At 39.6% G+C, this 23,167-nt stretch overlaps 2 long non-coding RNA genes across 2 annotated transcripts; one reads left to right on the top strand and one right to left on the bottom strand.

Moving 5' to 3' along the window:
• The first annotated feature begins 434 nt into the window (after positions 1-434).
• On the top strand, positions 435-1,034 carry LOC116255229 (uncharacterized). The gene is made up of 4 exons (XR_007573504.1): positions 435-447; positions 541-622; positions 710-790; positions 905-1,034. It is a non-coding gene; the product is annotated as an uncharacterized LOC116255229 (long non-coding RNA).
• A 17,262-nt stretch (positions 1,035-18,296) lies between these two features.
• Positions 18,297-21,006, bottom strand: LOC116254992 (uncharacterized). Its single transcript, XR_004172794.2, has 5 exons — positions 20,546-21,006; positions 20,374-20,447; positions 19,024-19,104; positions 18,852-18,925; positions 18,297-18,743 (listed from the first exon to the last, which is right to left on the bottom strand). It is a non-coding gene; the product is annotated as an uncharacterized LOC116254992 (long non-coding RNA).
• Positions 21,007-23,167: the final 2,161 nt, after the last annotated feature.

A 23,167-nucleotide genomic window follows, 5' to 3' on the forward strand; every position in this document is an offset into this window, starting at 1 on the left:
CTTTGTACTTTAGAGCAGCTGGTTGACTCTTCAACTATGTCACACGGACACGGCAAAATGGGCCACGTACCGGTGTCGACACTCCGACACTTGGATACCGACACTTGGACACGGCAGGATATATTTCGGATCGGGTCTGGGTCAGACCCGATCCGAACCACTTTACTAGCCCGACATTCTTTGTTTTGTTTGAGATTTTCTTTCTTATGACTTATGAGATTGGTGATAAACAATTTTTTGTTTGAGAATCTGAGACTTTCTTTCTTATGACTTATGAGATTGTAATAATGAATTATTAATTTAATGTTTTTGTTATTATTTTATTATCCTTTTTAATTTTTTAGAATATAAAATTCGCCGTGTCCGTGTATCTTAAAATTTTAAAAGTTGCCGTGTCCACATACCCTTATCGTACCCGTACCCGTGTGGCATAGCTCTTCAGAAGTTGTATAAGCCCAAGTTCCTTATGCTTGATTTTCCATTCCTTTTACAATCGCAAATGCACAACTAATAGCTGTCTTGTGGTTTTTGTGGATGCAGAATGTTCATCAGTTGGCACATAGGTCATTCTTCCATGGGTGTCGGGTGTTCTCATCTGGTATTTATGGAACCTTCAACAAGTGTAAGAAAAAGGGAAAAGAAGCTTGTATTTTGCACTTAATAGATGCTGATGAGAAGCCTGTAATTTGTTCCATTGTTTATTGTATAGGGAAATTACAGCCAAATAGTGGGAATTCCTGTGGAGTTTCGAAGGGTATGAGTTATGGTGCTAGGTTGATCCATTGCACAGGTTTGAATGATCTGCACTCCTCCCTCAAGTATTCTCTTGTCCTTTTTTTTTAACTTAAGTTTTGATGCTATCATTCTTCTTTATTGATGTGCTCTTACTTGCAACTACTGCCAGGGCCAGCATTTATGACGAGAGATTACTATGATGTGCTTGGAGTAAGAAAAAATGCATCTGCTTCAGAAATCAAGAAGGCGTATTATGCTGTAGGTAACTCCTTTTGTCATTCTTCTATTTCGTCTGCTATTATTTTCTGTTTGGATTCTGGTTTATCATTGATGATTTCATTTCTTGTGTGTCTATCTTCGTGTATGCATTTGTAGGGGACAAAGATATCTTTTGCTTGCTTTTTCAGATAAAAGACTGTAAAAAGATATGAAAATATGGGCTCAGACAAATGGTTTAGTGAATATCTTTTTCCCTAGAAAATTTGTATCATGAATTAGCTGGTGGCAACTTGAGAATATACTGGCTGCCTGCCTGCTCATGAAGTCTATTGCATCATTTATTCCTTTTTGTCGTTCATGGTCTTTTCCATAGACATTGGGAGTTCAAGGTTGGGTCTTGATACTAAGTTCATTTTCCCCCATGAGCTTCGTACAAACTCAGCAGGCAATCTTTGTAGAATTTTTAAAAATGTGCTTGTGCAAGTCCCTACTTGGACGTGAAATTATCAGCGTGATGACTCTCTCTCAACATGCTGACCATGACATATATGTACACAAAAAGCTATATTTTATGGTTCAAATCATAGTAAAAACATATCGTTCTTGGGAAAATATCGGTGAGGTGTTTCTCGGGTTTTTTTCGGTGAAGCTATTTTTCTAGAAAAAATCTCGGGAAAATCTTGGTAAAAAATAGGAAAAAAAAAAAAAGAACTTGAAGACATAAAGTTTTCTGTTCGCTGCTCCTCTATTGAAAAGTTTAAGCTTGGGAAGCAATTTAAAGATTGATGGATTACTAGCCTTATACAGTTACAAGTCTATCTGAGTAGAAAACAAAGTCATTTATATGTCCTTATCTCTAATTGAAGTATGCATTTCATATCTGCAAAGTGCAGTAGGTGGGAGTGAAGGAAAATGGACAACGAAAACAAAAAAGAAAACGGCAAGAAATAAAATCTATCGCTGGACTTAGGTCTTCTTCTTCTCACGTCTTCAAAGTTCTCTGACTCTCTCAAGAGCAGCGATGACCAAAGGCCCTAAACCCTATTGTGCAGGGAAAAGGGCTTAAAGTCCATAATCCTCTTTCCCTTTCCCTTTTTGGCATTACAAGAAAAAAAAGAGTTCAAAACTGCCCTTCAAAAGTTTTTCTTTACGAAAACTACCACTTTTAGAAATGAGATGGAACACGTGGAGTTAAATTTTTAAAATTTTTCAAAAGATACCAACAATGCCTCTGTCTGAGCGCAGGTATACACAACGACAAAAAACGTATTTTATCGCGAAAAAAACATGATATTTATTTTTTGGCGATATTTGAAAATATTGCAATATTTTGCCTTTGTATCATTTTTCTTGTTTTTATCTTAAATATCATGATATTTTCGAAAATATCGCAATATTTGTGGCTATAGACTTCAAATAATCTTTTTGTATCTTACTCATATGCATTCCAAACAACTGTTTGTTTTTATTTAGCTCTATCATCCTGCCCCAAGACAAACAAATACTTATGTGTGTGTGTGGCTATATGACTCATTGGATATTCACTTGTTTTTCCATTATTGATGCATGTCACAGTCTTACTACCAAATCAAGAAGATTAATATTTTACATATGCAACGTTATTCAATAAAGCCCTTCCAAAGCATCATTCTTTATACTTGTAGTTGATAGTTGAGTCTGATGTGCATGTGACATGAAAATACATGCTCTCAACATCAAATGAGTCACAACCTCATAAACACATGTCAGCTTGGCAGTGTTAATCATGCAGATGCAGCTAATTACCAAGAAACTATTCTATGGGATGTTTTCAAATAAGAAAACGAAGAGGATGATCTGGCCAATAATGATAGCTTCATCTGTATATATATCATGGTCAGCATGCAATAGAAATAATATACATGTATATATTGTAGACTTGTTAAAAGATTGTTATTGTAGTTATATATATCATGGCCATATTCAAGTGTTATTGTAGACTTGTAGTTTGTCAAAAGATTATTTTACCTTTGGTCGAATCAAGTAAACCATAGCCACAAATATCATTCTTAGCTTAAAGATGTGGTTTTTCTCAGGTATCTTTTGGTAAAATTGTTTTTCTTGGAGAAGCTAATCATTTTTTAAGATAAATTAGGAAATCCTAAAACTTAGGTAAAAATAAAGGACATGAGAAATTAATGGCATATAAAAATAACTAGATAAAATGATAAAAATAGTGTTTTAACGATGATAAATAATTCAATTTAAGTTAAAAGTTTAATCCATGATGGTATTCACATTAAAAAGGAGCAAAAGGAAAGAAAAAAAAGAAAAAAAATGTGATAAAAGCACGTTAACTTTTTTTTCAAAATTTTCCAAAGAAAAGCATTCTTTTGGGTTTTTAACAGAGATCGCTTTTTTGATGTTAATATTCCATCTTTTTTTGAAGAAAACACAACATCAGTGTCTTTAATGCCATATAGTTAGGCATACATGGTCTTTTAGCTTATTACACGAAATTTCTTTGTTACATTATTTTTGTTTTTATCATTTTTGAAGAGACTATTTGTGTCACGGGCCGACTCCTTCGGCCCGTGCGGCGCGGCAAACTCTCGCCAGTAAGCCGCAAGCCTTCGCCTTCGTTCAAGTGGGCGCAGATCACTTGAACGCTTTCTCGAAAACAAAGACACAAAATACACAAGAGTGTCGAAAGAAAACTCGCAATATATTCACTTTAACAAGATGAGTACATCACGAGGGAAGCAAGTAAGCTTTTCACTTTACTTACAAAGGTTGGCCAAAGCCGCTTACAAAGTTCCGAAGCCGACCAACCAAAGCTATGAACCCCAATCTATACACTTGTAAAGGACCTTGGGAGGGTGCTCCTACACAGATGAACACTCAAGCTTACACCAAGGCCCAAACATACACAAAGGAAATCAACTAAAACAAAAACAAAGACTGTACAACCCTGACACAGGGGAACAGGCTCCCCCCTTCAAAACAAGCGCCGTCCTCGGCGCTATCTGCTGTGATAGGTCTTCACGTCCAACGGGTAGCACTGCTTCATGCAAAACGCATACTCCCACGTTGGGTCTTGCTCGCCTATCCACTTTACTTGGTATTTCTTCGGCTCCCCTTGAGAGTTTGCTTTTTGCCGAAGAATCTTCTCCACCCGCCGATTTGTTGCTTGCTTGGTCGGCGATGTTCGCTGCACTGTGAGGTCTCGTTCTGGGAGGGTTCTGTTAGATTCTCTGCCCTGCCTTTGTTGAAGAGTGGATACTACCACGACCTTACCTTTATCCTTCCTTGTTGGGACGGTTGGGACCATGCAAGGGTGCCTCTCGTCCATGATACTTACACTACGTAAGTGCGGCATCGGTACCATCTTTGATGCGCAGAGGAACTCCATGCCTAGAATCATCTGGAAATCATCTGTCTGAACCACCGAGAAGTTGGCCCTTCCCGACCAACCCTCAATCTTCACAACTGCATCTCGGACTATGGCGTAGATCGGTCTTGCCTCTGAGTTCACTGCCTTCACGCGTGACTCCCCCTTTCCTCGGGTGAGGCCCAATCTTCCGACTTCCTCCTCCGAAATTAAATTGTGCGTGGCTCCCGTGTCTACCATGGCGATGGTAGGTTTTCCGTTCACCAGAATCTCTATGCACATGAGCTCCGTTGAAGGTGTCGTTGTCACCTTCGTTTCCTCCTCTTTTGTCAAGGCGTGAAAAAGTTGAAGTGCCCCAATTCTCGGCTCTTCCACATCTCCACCTTGTAGCGCATTTGCAGATGACCTTGAAGTGCTTGCCTCTATAGCCCTCGCAGCATTGGCGTGCCCTGTCGGCCTTACTCGCTTTGGGCAGACGCGTGCCTCATGCCTTTCCCCACAAACCCAACAAGTTACTTCTCTTGGTGGTCCATTGTAATCCCTGCGAAAGAATTGCCTTCCCCCAGTTTGCCTCTGAAATGACGATCCACTTCTGTCTCGTCGCTCCTTCTTACCGTTGTGGTCGGACTCCCTTGTAGGCTTGAAGGTCTCAGTGTAGCTTTTGCGTTGGGTATCTGCCAAGCGCTCGGCTGCCACATATGCTTGCTCCAAAGTCTTCGGGTCTGATCTCTCCACATCGGCTTGGGCCCAAGATTGGAGCCCTATGATGAACCAGTTAAGCTTATCCTTTTCTGGCATCTTAGGTACATCCAACATGAGCTTTTGATAGGCTCTAACATATTCCCGCAAGGAACCTGTCTGTCTCAGTTTCGCCACCATCCGGTAAGTCTGTCTCTCGGCATCCACAGGCATGAAGTACCCCTTCAACTGTTTACGGAAGTCGTCAAAGGTAGCAATCGTGCAATCGCCATTCTCAACGTCAAACATCTTCCGCCTCCACCAAGCCACAGCATCTCCCTCTAACAACATCGCTGCGGTCTTGATCTTCAAGTCCTCCTCTACTACGTTTTGCAAGTCCAGGTAGTAGTCCACTTGAAACAGGAAGTTGTCGATCTCCCTCGCATCCCGGCTACCACTGTACTTCGCCGGACGTTGAACGTCGACCCTACTGGTCCTCTCATGGCTACTGCTGGATGAGCTAATACGTAGCAGTCTCTGATTTGAAGCTCGAAGTTCAGCAACTTCGTCCTGCAAGGTCTTCACCAAGTCGGAGAGTGAACGGTTCAAGGCCACTTTCTCGGCCATCTGTTCCCGCATCAACTTCATCTCCTCCTTGAATCCCTCAAAGGTCTCGGCGGCAAAGCCGAGGGCTTCCTCATGGGTGGCCACATCTGCGACCAACCTATTCACCGTCTCTTCCAGGTTTTCCTGGCCACGGTCTGGGCTCGTCTCCCCTTGACGGCCTGGGCTCGCCTCCTCTGGATGGGCCGGTTCCTTGCATTTGGCACATCGCAGATTATATGATGATGCCATGGCTCCTTCAACGGCAGCAAGTCGGCGCGACGATCTACATCGACTCTCCAATCGCTTCCCCAGATTGACCTGAATCTGGGCTCTGATACTAGTTGTCACGGGCCGACTCCTTCGGCCCGTGCGGCGCGGCAAACTCTCGCCAGTAAGCCGCAAGCCTTCGCCTTCGTTCAAGTGGGCGCAGATCACTTGAACGCTTTCTCGAAAACAAAGACACAAAATACACAAGAGTATCGAAAGAAAACTCGCAATATATTCACTTTAACAAGATGAGTACATCACGAGGGAAGCAAGTAAGCTTTTCACTTTACTTACAAAGGTTTGCCGAAGCCGCTTACAAAGTTCCGAAGCCGACCAACCAAAGCTAGGAACCCCAATCTATACACTTGCAAAGGACCTTGGGAGGGTGCTCCTACACAGATGAACACTCAAGCTTACACCAAGGCCCAAAAATACACAAAGGAAATCAACAAAAACAAAAACAAAGACTGTACAACCCTGACACAGGGGAACAATTTGTCTCTTGAGAAATAATAAATGCTATTGTTTTAAAAAATTTTGTTCTCCATTTAGTTACATGTAAATGAGAACACCTCTCTAAGATTTTGTAATAACAGATTATTGTATCATCCACCGAAGACTTATGCACAAAAAACAGAAGACTTATGCACAAAAAACAAAAGGAGAAGAGAAGTGCCAACAGATTGGGGTGGCAACAACAGTAACCATCTACTAAACCATAACATTATATTATAAGAACAATCTTTTACACCACGTACTAATAAGTCCTATAAAAAAGTAGAATATGACAGCCATGCCATTAATGAGAAAACATAACGTGAAAAGGAAACAACACCTAATATGATGTCTGGATCTGGATTCAGATCCATATATCATGAACCAAACCTATGCACGTTCTAACACCCTCCCTCAAGTTATACATGGTCTTGCATCATGTGTAACTTGTTCTTTAGCAACATGTGTAACTTGTTCTTTAGCAACTAGAATTGTCGTCATGTTAATCCTTTAGTAAATAAGTTTGCCAGATGATCTTCAGTTCTAACATGTTAGGGCTCTACTTCATTTCCCTCAACCTTTTGTTGAATAAAATGTTGATCAATTTCAATGTGCTTGGTCCTGCTATGCTGAATGGGATTAAAAACAATATTAATTGCACTCTGATTGTCACATAGGAGTGATAAGCAAACACTCTTCTCCCCTAAATCATTCAACAAATATCTATTTCAAGTAGCTTCTATTGTGCCTGCAGTCATTGACTAGTATTCTGCTTGAGTACTAGTTCATGCCACAACCTTTTGTTTTCGGCTGCTCCAAGACACAATATTATGCTCTATGAAAACACAATAACCACTGATCTCCTTTCATCTGGATCACGTGCCCAATCCGCATCTATATAAGTGATTATCTCATGTCCATGATAAACATTGTCATTCTTATGGTGAACAAGACCTTCTCTTCCAGCGTCATTTAGGTATCTTAAGATGCACTTCACCACCTCCATATGGCCTTCTCTTGAAGCATGCATAAACTGAGAAGCCTGATTAACAACATAAACAATTGTAGGTCTGGTAAATGTAAGAAACTGTAAATACCGACAATACTTTGATACTTTGTAGGATTGGCTTAAGCCTCTCCATCTTTAGAACTTAATCTTTGATGTAATACACTAGGAGTAGTAACTAGTTTATAATTTGTCATGCCCGTCTTTTCCAAGAGATCATGAGTATACTTTTGCTGCATGAGTGTCAATGTGTCTCCTTGTCTATCAACCTCTAAACCAAGAAAGTACCTCAATTCTCCTAAATCTCTCATCTTAAAGATCTTCATTAAGAATTGTTTTACCTCTCCCACATGCTCATTTGAACTCCTTGTTATAACAATATCATCTACCTATATGAGGAGAAGAGTTCTGATACCTTTTTTTGATAGACAAATAAGGAATGATCCAATGAACATCTTCTAAAACCAACACCTTGAATCTGTAAAGAAAAACTCTCAAACCAAGAACAAGATGCCTGTTTTAACCCATTCAGGGGACCTTTTCAATTTGCACACCAATGTGGAAGGATCTTTTTTTGCATATCCGGGGGTTATTCCATATAAACTTGTTATTTCAAATCTCCATGCAAGAATGCATTCTCAAGATCCATCTGATTGAGTGTCCATCCTCAATCAAGAGCTAAAGTTATGATGATACGTATTGTACCCATTTTAACCATTGGACTGAAAGTTTCATCATAGTCTCTTTCATATTGTTGCGTCAAATCCCGAGCAACAAGACATGCCTAATATCTTTCAATACATCCATTAGGTTTATATTTTATTTTATAAAACCATTTGGAGCCAACAACATTTTCCTTTTGGTCGTGGTGCCACATCCTAAGTTTGACACTCATGAAGAGCGTCCGTTTCTTCGTTCATAGCTTCAATCCATTGTCGCTATTTGACAGCTTGATTGAAAGAGAGTGGCTCATCGTGCTTTTTGAGTTGAGACATAAATAGTTGAAAGTCAAGAGAAAATGCATCATGACTCACCCATCATTGAATTGGATGTCGAATACAAGTTGATCTCTGCCCTTGTTCAGTAGTGGTTACCTCTAGATTACTCGGTCCCTTTTCTCTGCCTTTTCTAACATATACTTGTCTAGAAAAACACTTAATAGGATGTTCTTCATTGGTTTGATGGTTGCTTAAACCCTCATTACTGTCCGAGGATGAATGAATGGATTGACATGACTGCTCTATATTGGTAAAAAGATCAACACTCAACCATGGATCGTACATCTCCACTATCCTGGGTTACACTTGATCTGACACGTCCATGCCGAAACCATGTTCATCAAAAACAACATTGTTGGAGGTTCTAATAGATTTTCATGACACCAATATCATTTATACTCGTCTGCATATCTTGCAAATCTGCACTTTGTGGCCTTGTCCTGAAACTTAATTTCTCAAAGCTGAATCAATATGCAGATAACATACACACCCAAAAACACACAGTTCATTATAGCATGGGTGTTGATCAAACAAAATACAATAAGGAGATTTCTCGTAAGATGGACTTAGGAAAATACATAAACAAAAGGAAAAATTACATAACGATTCTAAGTACCAGAATGCAATGTTATAAAAGGCGTAGCGTATCACGTATCGGTCGGGCTGACCTAAATGCCGTATCGTAACATATTGTAAATGTACCGTAGTTAATTTGTAAAAATATAAAAAAACATAAAAAGAAGAAAAAATCCAAAAAAATCCGAAAAAAGCAAAAAATCAGAAAAAAATCAAGAAAAATGTATTTCAAGGAACATTCATGTATATGAAGTATGAACAACACATTCCAAAAATAAGAAATCAAATATTCAAAATAACATAATAAGCATCACATCAGTATTAGGCTCTTAGCCTCTTAGCATGCCGAAGAGAATTAGATTACATCACATTTCATAAGTTCAAAAAATCAAAACATGTAGTTACATCTTTCATGATTCAACGACAGTCCTCGTCATCTGCATCATCGTCTTCATTTTCTTCATTAATTGCTTCTATCCCCTCTGTTGGAAATGGAATGTCACCAACATTCAATTGCTCCCCAGCCTCTCCTTCTTCAATAATCTCCACTGCTCCTTCAATGTTCAAAAAATCAAGATCGTCCTCATCAAGGATTGCAGATTGTTCTTCTTCAACCCAAGAATCTAATATATCAAAATGGTCAAGGCTGATAGGATCATATTGAGTGTGATGCTTCATCGTAGATGCTGCTTCTATTTGCCAAAAGTGTAACAAGAGAAAAAATTAACAAATTGTTAAAAATTAAAATATATATTAGAATTGGCTATTTTGTATAACGAATGTTTACCTTTGTCTCAACTTCATATTATAACGAACGTAAACAAGGTTATTCAGCCTTTTATGTTCTAGCCTATTCCTTTTCTTACTGTGGATGTGTTGAAATATGCTCTAATTTCTTTCACATCCAGTTGCACTACATGTTTGGCTGAATCCAGCAAGCTTCTTTAATTCTGGACAATCAGGCCCAAACCTCCCCTACCCTATGTCACACGGGTACTCCTCTTTAGGAGTACCCGCACGGTACTGGTATGGGTACGGCCCTGGGTGCGGCAAAGGTGCGGTCAATCAAGCATCAGATACGGTCAACGTACCTGAGATCATTTTTGTCCATTTTCGGACTCGGTCAATTTTGACCGAATCCATTTTTAAGATTTTAACATTTTAAACCATTCTAACATTAAAAGTCTTCAATCTTCGAAAACCCTAAATCAATGTTATCCATATCGTACGATACGTATCAAATAGGTCAAGAAAACCTATACGATACGTGTTTGAAACACGATACGCGTCCGTATCATATGCGTATCGCCCGTATCGTATGATATCGTACGATACGAGAGAAAACACATATTTCTTTATTTTTTAAAAGTTTAAACACTCCTCCCCCTCTCTCTTCTTGTATTTAAAAACTCCAATAGATGAGGAGGGAGAGATTTTGCCCATTTCCATAAAAAATAACCAAGGATTCATCAATTTGGAAGATACTATCGTTGAATAAGGAAATATGATAACTATATGTTTTGAACTTATAAAATTCTGATGTAATCTAAGTCCTAAGACTCTAAGTCTTAAGATTCTATAAAATTTTCAAGTTTAAAATTGTGATGGATGCTTATATGTTATTCTTGAAAATTTGATTTCTTATTTTTGAATGTGTCGTTGATACACATGAATGTTCCTTATGTATAATGATCTTTTTTATATTTGAATACATTTTTCTTAATTTCTGATTTTTTGTTCATTTTTTCCAGATTTTTAATGATTTTTCTCTATTTTTTATGATTTTACGCTACGCTACGTTTGCGAAACGTTACGATACGGCGTATAGGTCGGCCCGACCGATATGCGATACGCTATGCCTTTTATAACATTGCCCTAAACCCCTTCCCGATTGTGCGACTTCCCCGCCTTCCTTCTGGTTCGGCCTACTGCATCAGACGATGAACGTATCGAGATGGGGCACCAGATGTTTGGGATTTACCACCAAGATCAACTCCAGCGAAGGCCTTGGTCGACTTCTTTCTAGATTGAGCAGGGGCGCTAGAAGAGGTGTCGATGAGGTTGGTGAGCTCGGCCAACGCGGCGCGTTTCTTCTGCGGAAGAACGGTGGTAGCAGAGGAGTCAGCGGCTCTCTTGGCCCATGCCCGCATGACTGGTACAAGGTTCTCTTGGTCGTTGGACATGGCTATGGCAGTCGGGCAACTCTACCAAGAGCAAGAAGAAGGGGAGAAGAGTGGAGAAAGGACCTTGTTGAGTGGGAATTGCTCAATCTGCCCACTTTGAGTTGAAAATTAAAAATCCCCCTCTTTTCTTGTTTCTTTTTTCACTCTAAACCTTTCTTGTACATAGTTCCTCATAACTTTTCATTTTAAATCTTCCATACTATGTTTCAAAAATCGATCCCTTCTCTATAACTTGACTCTTCGATAATAGTGTGAGCCATAACCATAGCGATGTCAATACAACTTGACTCTTCTAATCTTGATGATGCGACAGAAAATCAAGAAAGCTGATACATTTGTATGTTAATTACTTCCATATTGTGTTTTGGATCATGATTTATGAATGTGTTATTCTGTTTGAAATTTTTTGACACACACACACACACACACACACACATATATATATATATATATATATATATATATATATATATATATATATATATATATATATATATATATATATGACAGATCTTGGAAATCTGAAATATTTCTTGGGGATTCAAGTTGATTGGACTTCCTCTGGTTTGTTTATGCATCAGTCCAAACATGCTCATGACATTTCTCTCGAGCACAAATGCAGACGTGCAACACTATGAGCATGCCTATTTCAGATATTCTTAAATATGAAGGTGCACAAGACCAACCATATTTAGATCCTATTGAATATCATAGTCTTGCAGTGGCTCTTCAATATCTCACAATCACTAGGCTGGATCTCTCCTATGCTGTCAATTTATGTACACACCAATGATGAAACATTTTCAACTTATTAAGCGTATTCTCCGATATGTTGAGGGCACATCTCATTATGGAATTCAATTTTCTAAGTCCAAAGATTTGACCTTACGGCCTACTCTGAACACCGACTGGGCTGGGTGCCCAGACGCCTAATGTCTGGTTACTTTCCTTGGACCCAAATGTATCTCTTGGAGTTCTAAGGAGCAACCAACTGTTGCCTGATCATCATGTGAGGCAGAATACCATGAGCTTCCTGGAGCTGCTGTAGAGGTTATATGGATTACTTTTATTCTTCAAGATATCGGTATCTATCTCTTCAAAGCTCCAATTCTTTTTTGTGATAATATCTCTGCACTATATACCACCATCAAGCCTGTTTTTCATTCTCACATGAAACATTTAGAGCTTGATTATCATTTTGTTCATGAACAAGTGGCGCTAGGCAACATGGAGATGCAATTTGTAACAACCGAAGGCCAGCTCGCTGATCACTTTACCAAGCGACTGTCACAATAGCACCTCAGCTTTCTAATTCGGCATCTCGGAATCTGTCAGCCACCTTCCCTTCGGTTGAAGGGGAATGATAACGCACAGGAGGATCTTGATAACGCACAAGAGGATCTTTGCATTGATAAGGCACCAACCCGTGAGAAGAGTAAAAAAAAAAGCTGCCGTCAGCTCTTTCCATTGCCAATGCACCAGTTCACGCACAAGACGAGAAACTGACACCAACTGCTAAAGCACCAGATCACGCACAAGAAGGAAAACCGACGCCAGCTCAAATAAAATATGGGAAGATGGTTTGCCCAGCTCACAACGTCTCCTTTGTATCAGGAGCAAGTGATAAAGATTATGAGAAAGGAAGAAATATCCAGACCACGGTTTCTCCTATTCAACAAAGGAGAGATTTAAGGAATCACAATTATAAACCAATAGAATATGCAAAACTGGCGTGTGATTTGAATTAAAATTTGATTCCAAAAACTTGTATAAACTCTATGTGAGAAAGGAAACCAGTCCATAGAGAATTAAGGACTGAGATCGTGGAAGTAGGATAATTTCTGAACCACGTTAAAAAATTCTTTCGATTCTCCTTCCTCTTTTTCAGTAAAAACAACATGTAGTTTCAAAAATGTAGACGTAAGGTGGGAGAAAGAGCGATGGATGAGGAACACTTTAATGAGTCTCCCTAGGTGGAGCATCCCATGTTTTAATTTTGAATACCTCTTGTAAATATCTAAAAATAATACACAAGGATGCTCCAATAAGGAAAATCATTCATCACTCTTCTCGTTGCTCTTTTTCCCAGCTTAGATATATAACTAGTCTCTCCTTTGCATCATTCTTCTTCTCCCTTTGTGCGCTACTACATTCCGCTTCCACCATCTACCACTGCCTTCCCTTCTAGAATTTGCCAATACAAAAGCATCATTACAGTGCTTCTAGTATGCATCCTTCTATGAAATCTCATCCTTGTTAATCAACCCTCAAATTGATTCATGCCTTTCTACAACCTTGAGAGAAAGACGGGGGAAATACCATAATTTCCCAGCATAAAGTTATCCCTTGCCCGAGAAGGTATTTGTGAAAGTTAATAAACAAATATGAACTTTGAGTAAGACATTTAAGGAATTAACCAAAATATTCAAATGAAAAAACGGGTGCATCCAGAAATTAACAAAGATGTACATCCAAATTAACACCTAAATATTATATGTTACACTTTACATTACACTCAATGGTGACAACTCTCCTTGCCAACCCTTCTCGTCTTACTGCTCAAGACCAACAGTTGGAACCTAATGGATCTGGGTCCAAATGAAATAAAATGAAATGACAATTAAAAAAAAAAACTGGATCCATGATTTGCTACTATGCCAATCTCCCAAGTTTGAAATAGTCAGCTCTTGATGGCTGAGATATTGCGGCATGGTGGTGCATTATGTGGTAGTTGCCCTTTGACTTACTCCCAAAACGTAAGCAAAGGTACCTGGACTAGCACAGATAGGTCTTAAAAAAAGTTAGCAATAACCTCGATGCTGACAAAGTTCTGCCTGGCATATGACCAGCCTAATATTTCATATGAATCACATCAGAACTATAAAGTGGTCCCCAAACCATGATAATCTCTATCAGACAGACTGACAAAAGTTGACACTATCAAATTTCTCCCTTTTGGGTAGCATAATATTTTTTTCCTCTTTCAATTTGGACGCACAAGTGTTCTTAGGGCCATTGTAAATAGTCTTTCCATCATAGTGCCTTAGATGTCCTACTAAGGAATGATTAGCAGTCATAGGAGCCACGTTAATTGATGCTTCATATGAATCACAATGGAGCAATGGAGTGGTCACTAGACTGTGACAATCCCCATATATAAAACATATAAAATTTGACACTTCATCAGATTCCTCCCCTTTAACGGAACTAGACTCTTCACTGGTTAGTGGAACAATCTTTTTCTCTTTAAATTCGAATAAATAAGTGTTCTTTAATCATATGTGAACAGTCTCTCTATCATACTGCAACAAATGTCCTAATAAGGTATGACTAGTAGTCATACGAGCCATGCCATACTAAACGTCTTTCTGATAGTAATTTCCTGTAGTGATTTTCATTAGGCACCACTTCATCCCCTCTCTTAAACCCACAACACATTGTAGGAATGTGGTAGCTTTTTAGTCTGCAAGTTTAATGCATCAATAACATGTTAAGAAACCGAATTCTCACATGATTTGCTACTAATTTTGACATTACAGACATGTCCATTTTGTTTTAAAAGGACTACTTTGCAACAACTTGTAGTTAGGTGGGGACCTTTGGGGTTGCAAAGACACGACACACGGATAACAAATTGTATGTATCATCTCCATCATACACGACAACCTCTTCATCAGTGTTTGAGTTAGTCTCTCACTCAATTTGGACATGCTCATGCTCAGACTTAACATCCTTGTCTCCATGTTTGCTCTAATGATCCTATTGACCATATTAGGGCATAATGACTAAACACGACCCAAAACTTGACATTTAAAACAATGGACATAGTTGTCAGTAACACGAGACTTGGATTGAGTGTTAAATGTAGACTCCTTGTCATTGTTAGTTGTCACAGATCTAGACTTGAATTTTGAGTTAAGAGTCATCCAACTACAAGGAGCTTGCTCTCCGTGTTGAAGAACTCAACTTAGGATGACTGAAACCATACAACTTAAACATGCGAGTCTCTTGTTTATGCTTTAGAGATCCCTTGACTTTCATGACATAGCTACAAGCCTTATCTATAATTTCTATTGTAATGCAATTGAATACATCAAAAATAGAGGAGTGAAGACCTGAAATATGCTTGGTGACCTATTGGCTCTTGGTCTCCGCAATTAGAACATGTAGTGATAGGTGATGGAACTCGGTAGTGTATTTTAACACAGTTTTAGTCCCTTTACAAAGCTCGAGACAAACTAGTATGCTCTCTCGACAAACTTTGAAAAGATGAAATTTGTCTGCATCAACTACTACATCAAGATCCATATGCGAATCATGTCCTCCATTTTTGCAACACAGCCCACCAGATGTACGTAAGTTCCTTAGGTTTGGTGGAGGCCAAGGGTACTTGGCAGTGCTCTGGAACATTATGGTAGTCGAAGGGAAACTGCATGACGTAGGTATAGTCAAAGAATGTCTCAACATCAAATTGACCTGTAAACTCAAGCAATCCAACTTCAGGCTATATGTGGAAGGTCTCTCCTACCCATGCTCTAGCTGCCTGTCATGAGGCATAGGATCTGTGGGGTGCTCGTTCCAAAAGACCTTATCATCTGAATCCTCAAACTCCAGTAAACCCTTGACTAGGTTAGTATTCTGTTGTGGGCACCGATCCTTAGTCCAAACTGGTGGTCACTCCTGTGATGCTTGCTCGTGTTGTATCTGTGTGCCTTGAGGGTACCCTTGTTGATCTCATAGAAGAGGAGGGACAAACATGCATGTTGGTCAGTGAGTGACCTGCAGGGCAGTAGGAACTGGTGCTACAACTAGGTATGGTGGAGGATGTGCAATGTACATTTGATTTTGGCTTTGGGTTGAATTGTAGTGTCCTGTTTGGGAATAGGTGTTACTTAATGGATTTATTTTGGGCCATTTCCTGAACTATGTACGTCAGATCCACACAATGATAGGTAGAACCCTAAACTGAGCTTTCGGGTTGAAGGCCAAGGCTGAAGCTCGATTCACGGTCTAGATGTGAGTAAGTCTGGTTTTGACCACACTCAAAGTTAAACTAGAGTATCGTTTGGATCCGAGTTGCGCATGGCATGATCTGTGATTGTGCATTGGGATCAAACAACATATTCTACATCTGATTCAAAAGTAAACCTAAATTAGATGAGCCTAGGTTGGTTAAGGTCAAAGGGTCAAACACAAACCTGGTGCTACAAAACCAAAAATCCGCCCCACTGGATCCAAATCTACTGGGCTTGAAAAATCAAAATGAGATGGCCTGAATCTTGTAAAGGGCTCAAGCAAACCAATGCCTATAAGATCATGTTCATTATTGCAACTGGGTCCATAGCAGATTTAGACCTGCCTGGGAGATTGATGGAGTTTCCCTACGGCAGGCCTATGGTAGTCGTTAAGGCCGAAGTTCGGGCCTCCTTGGTGAAGTAGGGAGCTACTAGTGGCCGCCACCTAACCGACAAAGCTTTCGGTAGCATCGTGCTGGCTGCCAAAAGAAGAAAGGCCAGTGAGAACTCTGTCCCCATGATCCATAGTTGTCAGTAGATAGGGGCCATCTCTCTGTAGATTTCCTCCCTAAAACAAAAAAACGCAGTGCAGATTTTGGGGAACAACATTTACCGATGGAATCATTGATGGGGGAAGGTTGTTTATCGTGGGCACTACTTCGTTGATATATGCAAGAAGCCATTCAGCACCACACCGACAAGGTGCGGAGAAACTGGTGATGGGTCTCCACTTGCTCCTATAAGCAATTGCTTTGGTGGGTCTATCAGCAGATTACATGCCACCTCTACTGGTTCGCCGGCCATCAAGGTTTTAGCTGCTTAACCTGACGTCACCATAATCTGGTGGTAGACGAGCGAACTTCATAATTCCCTTGTTTTTTAAACTTGTCTTCAACGCACCGAAACCTGCTATCAATGTCATTCAAACACTTCATTATCATTACTAGGGTCCAACTCATCCGCGTTTGATTTCTTGACTTGATTTTTTCATGAGCTACTTTTCCCTTTGTGCGTACCTATGGTTCACGTGTTTTGTCTACTGATTTAATCATCAAAAGCACAAGGTTTTCAAGCTTTTTTCTTGAATTATTTGATTCCTTTTATTTTGATTTATCTCCAATAGGACTGTATTCTAAGTCCTCAGCCATCACAAAGATTAGAAAATACGTTGTTTTGATACCAATCTGATGTAGTGTCTAGAGTTTCTTGCTGTAAACCCTACATACGAACACAACATAAGCAAACAAGGTCAAAGAATGAAAGGAGAATGCAATAAAAAAATTGAAATTGGGGAGAAATCTTCATTAGTCAATCAAGGAATAATCAAAATAAAAGAATGTGACCCATAAGTAAGGTCCCCCACTACATGGCCAACACTTTGATTTTAATGAATTCGGGTCCAGATGGGGCACAAAAAATACCAAAGGAAATAAAAACAAAATAAAATGAATACACAATTGGATCCACGATCCACTACTGCATCATATTTTCATGTGATTCAATGCACATCAATAGCCATCCTAATCATGGAGAGTAGTCTGGGTACGTGACATACATTCAACTGTCCCAAATAGTTATATTTCTAGGGTGCCTTCTAATTCATGGATCAGGCGGAGACACTCTTGATGACCCACCTAAGGCTATCCTAAACAATTATTAACTAACATGCTTATGCCAACATAGAGAAATTAAAAGCAAATGATATGAAACACATTCAATCTAATTTAGGGTTGATGGGTGGAGCAAGCAATGCTCACAAACATCATCAGCTGCAGATAAGATCATGACCGTCATACTGAGGTAGACAATTGTTCCACCCAATGAGGTAGACTACCATTATAGGAGCAATCAAATCCACGAGTATGAAGTTGGTGCGACAAACGACAGAAAATTTGGAGCGACCAAGAAATCCGTCAGCAAACTTCAGCATGAAACGTTGCCACAGAGAAAGCAAATGAAAACAGGAATTGATTCTACTGCTATAAACATCAACAGATCTGAATAAGCTTCTTCTTTACCTAATTGTATCTTCGGCGTTCTGATAATCATGTGCCACTAAATTAGAAAAATTAGAATGATAAATAGAAGGATTTTGCTGAAACAACGTATAAAGGAACTAATTTCAATCCAATATCAAGAAATAGAATTAACCGTCCAAGGATTTCGGAACAATAAGAGGAACAAGTATGCACCGAAAATCAACAAGAATTCAGAGAAACTATATGAACCAAAACATTTTCATTTCTTCAGAAAGAAAATTATACAATAACAATTATCAAATGTGTGAGCCTGAGTGAATGTACAGATACTATATACAAGATGTGAAAACTGGACAAGAAGATTCATAATTCGTCCAAATTAAGTATACCAACAAAGAATCATTAATAGTTCGACCCGTCGGAGAGGGGATGAAGGCTATCCTGGATGCCCAAGATGGAGAGTAACTTGCTCGCCTTGCTCCTGGCCCTCTCGCTCCAAACATCAACGAGATCGGTGATGGCGGCAACGACGGAGTCGACGCTTAGGATCCCTCGCACAACTTCATCACCGCCGCAACGGGCCAAGTTGAGTAGAGCAGACGCAGCGGTAAGTAAACTGCATGCCGATTGATTACTTCCAAAACCCCCAAATCGGAACTCCAAAATGCAAATCCCCAAATCTACAACGAAGAAGGAGAAGCGAGAGAGATATTGAGAGACTCACGAGGCAATAACAGAGGGGAAGGAGCGGCAACTGTGGCAGTGGTTGATGCTGCCCTGTCTCTGCGTCCCTCTTCCCTGCCGGTGAGAAGCCAGCGAAGAACAACTTAGGGTAAGAGAGAAAGGGAGAAAGGGAAGGCATCAGCAAGAGCAAGAGAGAAAGGGAGAAAGCGTACCGGCAGAGTGGAGAGCCGACGGTGAGAGCGGTGATGCCTCTGGTGCGATGATGAGAAGGCAGGAATGCGGGGGAGGAGGACCTGCGGAGGGAAGAGGAGAAGTGCGACGGACTATGAGATGAAAATGTCGAGCCGGTGAAATTTCACCTGCTCCCTTTTGCGTTAAACATGTGAAATGTCACCCCGTTTGATGTGTTTTCAGTCGGGTGGGTGAAATTTCACCCGCCCGTACACATTTCACCCTCCCCACGAGATTTCACCCGACAATCAAATGGACCCTTAAGGCTGTAGAAGATAAAATGCACAAAATCCATGAAGCTCACCAATATTCTTAGCCACAAACTACTGATGGAGTCCAAATGCAGCCTCCCAACTACTCATTCAGCCCACACATTACTAGAAAGTTCCAAAAGGACACTGGAAAACTGCTGCTGCAAAACCCAACTTGAGCTGATGGATTTGGGAAGGAAAATCGTGTGATTTTCCCCAAAACCAACATTGCCCAACATGAATATATATATATATATATATATAGAGAGAGAGAGAGAGACTGATTTACCCCTTTCTTGTGTCCTCTTTCTTCTTTTTTTCTTCAACAACATTTGATGCCTGTTTCCCTCCAAACTAACACACACACACAAATAAATTTAGTGATCTCACGTCTTGGACTTCGGCAAAAATTGACTTTCACGGATGGCCATTTTGTTAATGTCAGTGAATCTACCTTTTTTTTTTTGCAGTGACATATACAATATATATGTGTACAAATATACACATATATATATGTATATTAAATGTGTATGCATGCGGTACATATATAACATGTAACAGTTGATATACATTTATATATAAAGTATGTATATATATATATATATAAATATTATATGTATATATGTACATATATAATATACATAATGTATTACGTGTATTATATATTACAATATGTACAACATATAATACAACATTATTTACTTATTCACATATTATATATCTTAATAGTATGTAACATATGTACGTATGAATATACGTATACGCATATGTAAACGTTACGTAATACTTGTTGTATATATATATATGTACATACATGTATTATGTAACATTATATATATGCATTGTATCCAAAGAGAGTTATGTTTATCGGTGACGGCGGCAACGACGGAGTCGACGGTTTGGATATCCCGCACAGCTTCCTCACCGCCGCAACGGGCCAAGTTGAGTAGAGCAGACACAGTGGTAAGTATACTGCATGCAGATTGATTACTTCCAAAACCCCCAAATCGGAACTCCAAAATGCAAATCCCCAAATCTACAACAAAGGAGGAGAAGCGAGAGAGATATTGAGAGACTCACGGGGCAGTAACAGAGGGGAAGGAGTGGCAACTATGGCAGTGGTTGATGCTGCCCGGTCTCTGCGTCCCTCTTCCCTGCCGGTGAGAAGCCAGCGAAGAACAACTTAGGGTAAGAGAGAAAGGGAGAAAGGGAAGGCATCAGCAAGAGCAAGAGAGAAAGGGAGAAAGCGTACCGGCGGAGTGGAGAGCCGACGGTGAGAGCGGTGACGCCTCTGGTGCGATGATGAGAAGGCAGGAATGCGGGGGAGGAGGACCTGCGGAGGGAAGAGGAGAGGTGCGACGGACTATGAGATGAAAATGTCGAGCGGGTGAAATTTCACCTGCTCCCTTTTGCGTTAAACATGTGAAATGTCACCCCGTTTGATGTGTTTTCAGTCGGGTGGGTAAAATTTCACCCGCCCGTACACATTTCACCCTCCCCACGAGATTTCACCCGACAATCAAATGGACCCTTAAGGCTGTAGAAGATAAAATGCACAAAATCCATGAAGCTCACCAATATTCTTAGCCACTAACTACTGATGGAGTCCAAATGCAGCCTCCCAACTACTCATTCAGCCCACACATTACTAGAAAGTTCCAAAAGGACACTGGAAAACTGCTGCTGCAAAACCCAACTTGAGCTGATGGATTTGGGAAGGAAAATCGTGTGATTTTCCCCAAAACCAACATGGCCCAACATGAATATATATATATATATATATATATATATATATATATATATAGAGAGAGAGAGAGAGAGAGAGAGAGAGAGAGAGAGAGAGACTCATTTACCCCTTTCTTGTGTCCTCTTTCTTCTTTTTTTCTTCAACAACATTTGATGCCTGTTTCCCTCCAAACTAACACACACACAAATAAATTTAGTGATCTCACGTCTTGGACTTCGGTAAAAATTGACTTTCACGGATGGCCATTTTGTTAATGTCAGTGAATCTACCTTTTTTTTTTGCAGTGACATATACAATATATATGTGTACAAATATACACATATATATATGTATATTAAATGTGTATGCGTGCGGTACATATATAACATGTAACAGTTGATATACATTTATATATAAAGTATGTATATATATACATATATAAATCTTATATGTATATATGTACATATATAATATACATAATGTATTACGTGTATTATATATTACAATATGTACAACATATAATACAACATTATTTACTTATTCACATATTATATATCTTAATAGTATGTAACATATGTACGTATGAATATACGTATACGCAAATGTAAACGTTATGTAATACTTGTTGTATATATATATGTACAATAATGTATTATATAACATTATATATATGCATTGTATCCAAAGAGAGTTATGTTTATCGGTGACGGCGGCAACGACGGAGTCGACGGTTTGGATCTCCCGCACAGCTTCATCACCGCCGCAACGGGCCAAGTTGAGTAGAGCAGACACAGTGGTAAGTATACTGCATGCAGATTGATTACTTCCAAAACCCCCAAATCGGAACTCCAAAATGCAAATCCCCAAATCTACAACAAAGGAGGAGAAGCGAGAGAGATATTGAGAGACTCACGGGGCAGTAACAGAGGGGAAGGAGTGGCAACTATGGCAGTGGTTGATGCTGCCCTGTCTCTGTGTCCCTCTTCCCTGCCGGTGAGAAGCCAGCGAAGAACAACTTAGGGTAAGAGAGAAAGGGAGAAAGGGAAGGCATCAGCAGGAGCAAGAGAGAAGGGGAGAAAGCGTACCGGCGGAGTGGAGAGCCGACGGTGAGAGCGGTGACGCCTCTGGTGCGATGATGAGAAGGCAGGAAGGCGGGGGAGGAGGACCTGCGGAGGGAAGAGGAGAGGTGCGACGGACTATGAGATGAAAATGTCGAGCCGGTGAAATTTCACCTGCTCCCTTTTGCGTTAAACATGTGAAATGTCACCCCGTTTGATGTGTTTTCAGTCGGGTGGGTGAAATTTCACCCGTCCGTACACATTTCACCCTCCCCACGAGATTTCACCCGACAATCAAATGGACCCTTAAGGCTGTAGAAGATAAAATGCACAAAATCCATGAAGCTCACCAATATTCTTAGCCACTAACTACTGATGGAGTCCAAATGCAGCCTCCCAACTACTCATTCAGCCCACACATTACTAGAAAGTCCCAAAAGGACACTGGAAAACTGCTGCTGCAAAACCCAACTTGAGCTGATGGATTTGGGAAGGAAAATCGTGTGATTTTCCCCAAAACCAACATGGCCCATCATGAATATATATATATATATAGAGAGAGAGAGAGAGAGGGACTCATTTACCCCTTTCTTGTGTCCTCTTTCTTCTTTTTTTCTTCAACAACATTTGATGCCTGTTTCCCTCCAAACTAACACACACACAAATAAATTTAGTGATCTCACGTCTTGGACTTCGGCAAAAATTGACTTTCACGGATGGCCATTTTGTTAATGTCAGTGAATCTACCTTTTTTTTTTTGCGGTGACATATACAATATATATGTGTACAAATATACACATATATATATGTATATTAAATGTGTATGCGTGCGGTACATATATCACATGTAACAGTTGATATACATTTATATATAAAGTATGTAAATATATACATATATAAATATTATATGTATATATGTACATATATAATATACATAATGTATTACGTGTATTATATATTACAATATGTACAACATATAATACAACATTATTTACTTATTCACATATTATATATCTTAATAGTATGTAACATATGTACGTATGAATATACGTATACGCATATGTAAACGTTATGTAATACTTGTATATAT

The sequence above is a fragment of the Nymphaea colorata genome, chromosome 5 (genome assembly GCF_008831285.2).
Source record: "Nymphaea colorata isolate Beijing-Zhang1983 chromosome 5, ASM883128v2, whole genome shotgun sequence".
NCBI lineage: Eukaryota > Viridiplantae > Streptophyta > Magnoliopsida > Nymphaeales > Nymphaeaceae > Nymphaea > Nymphaea colorata.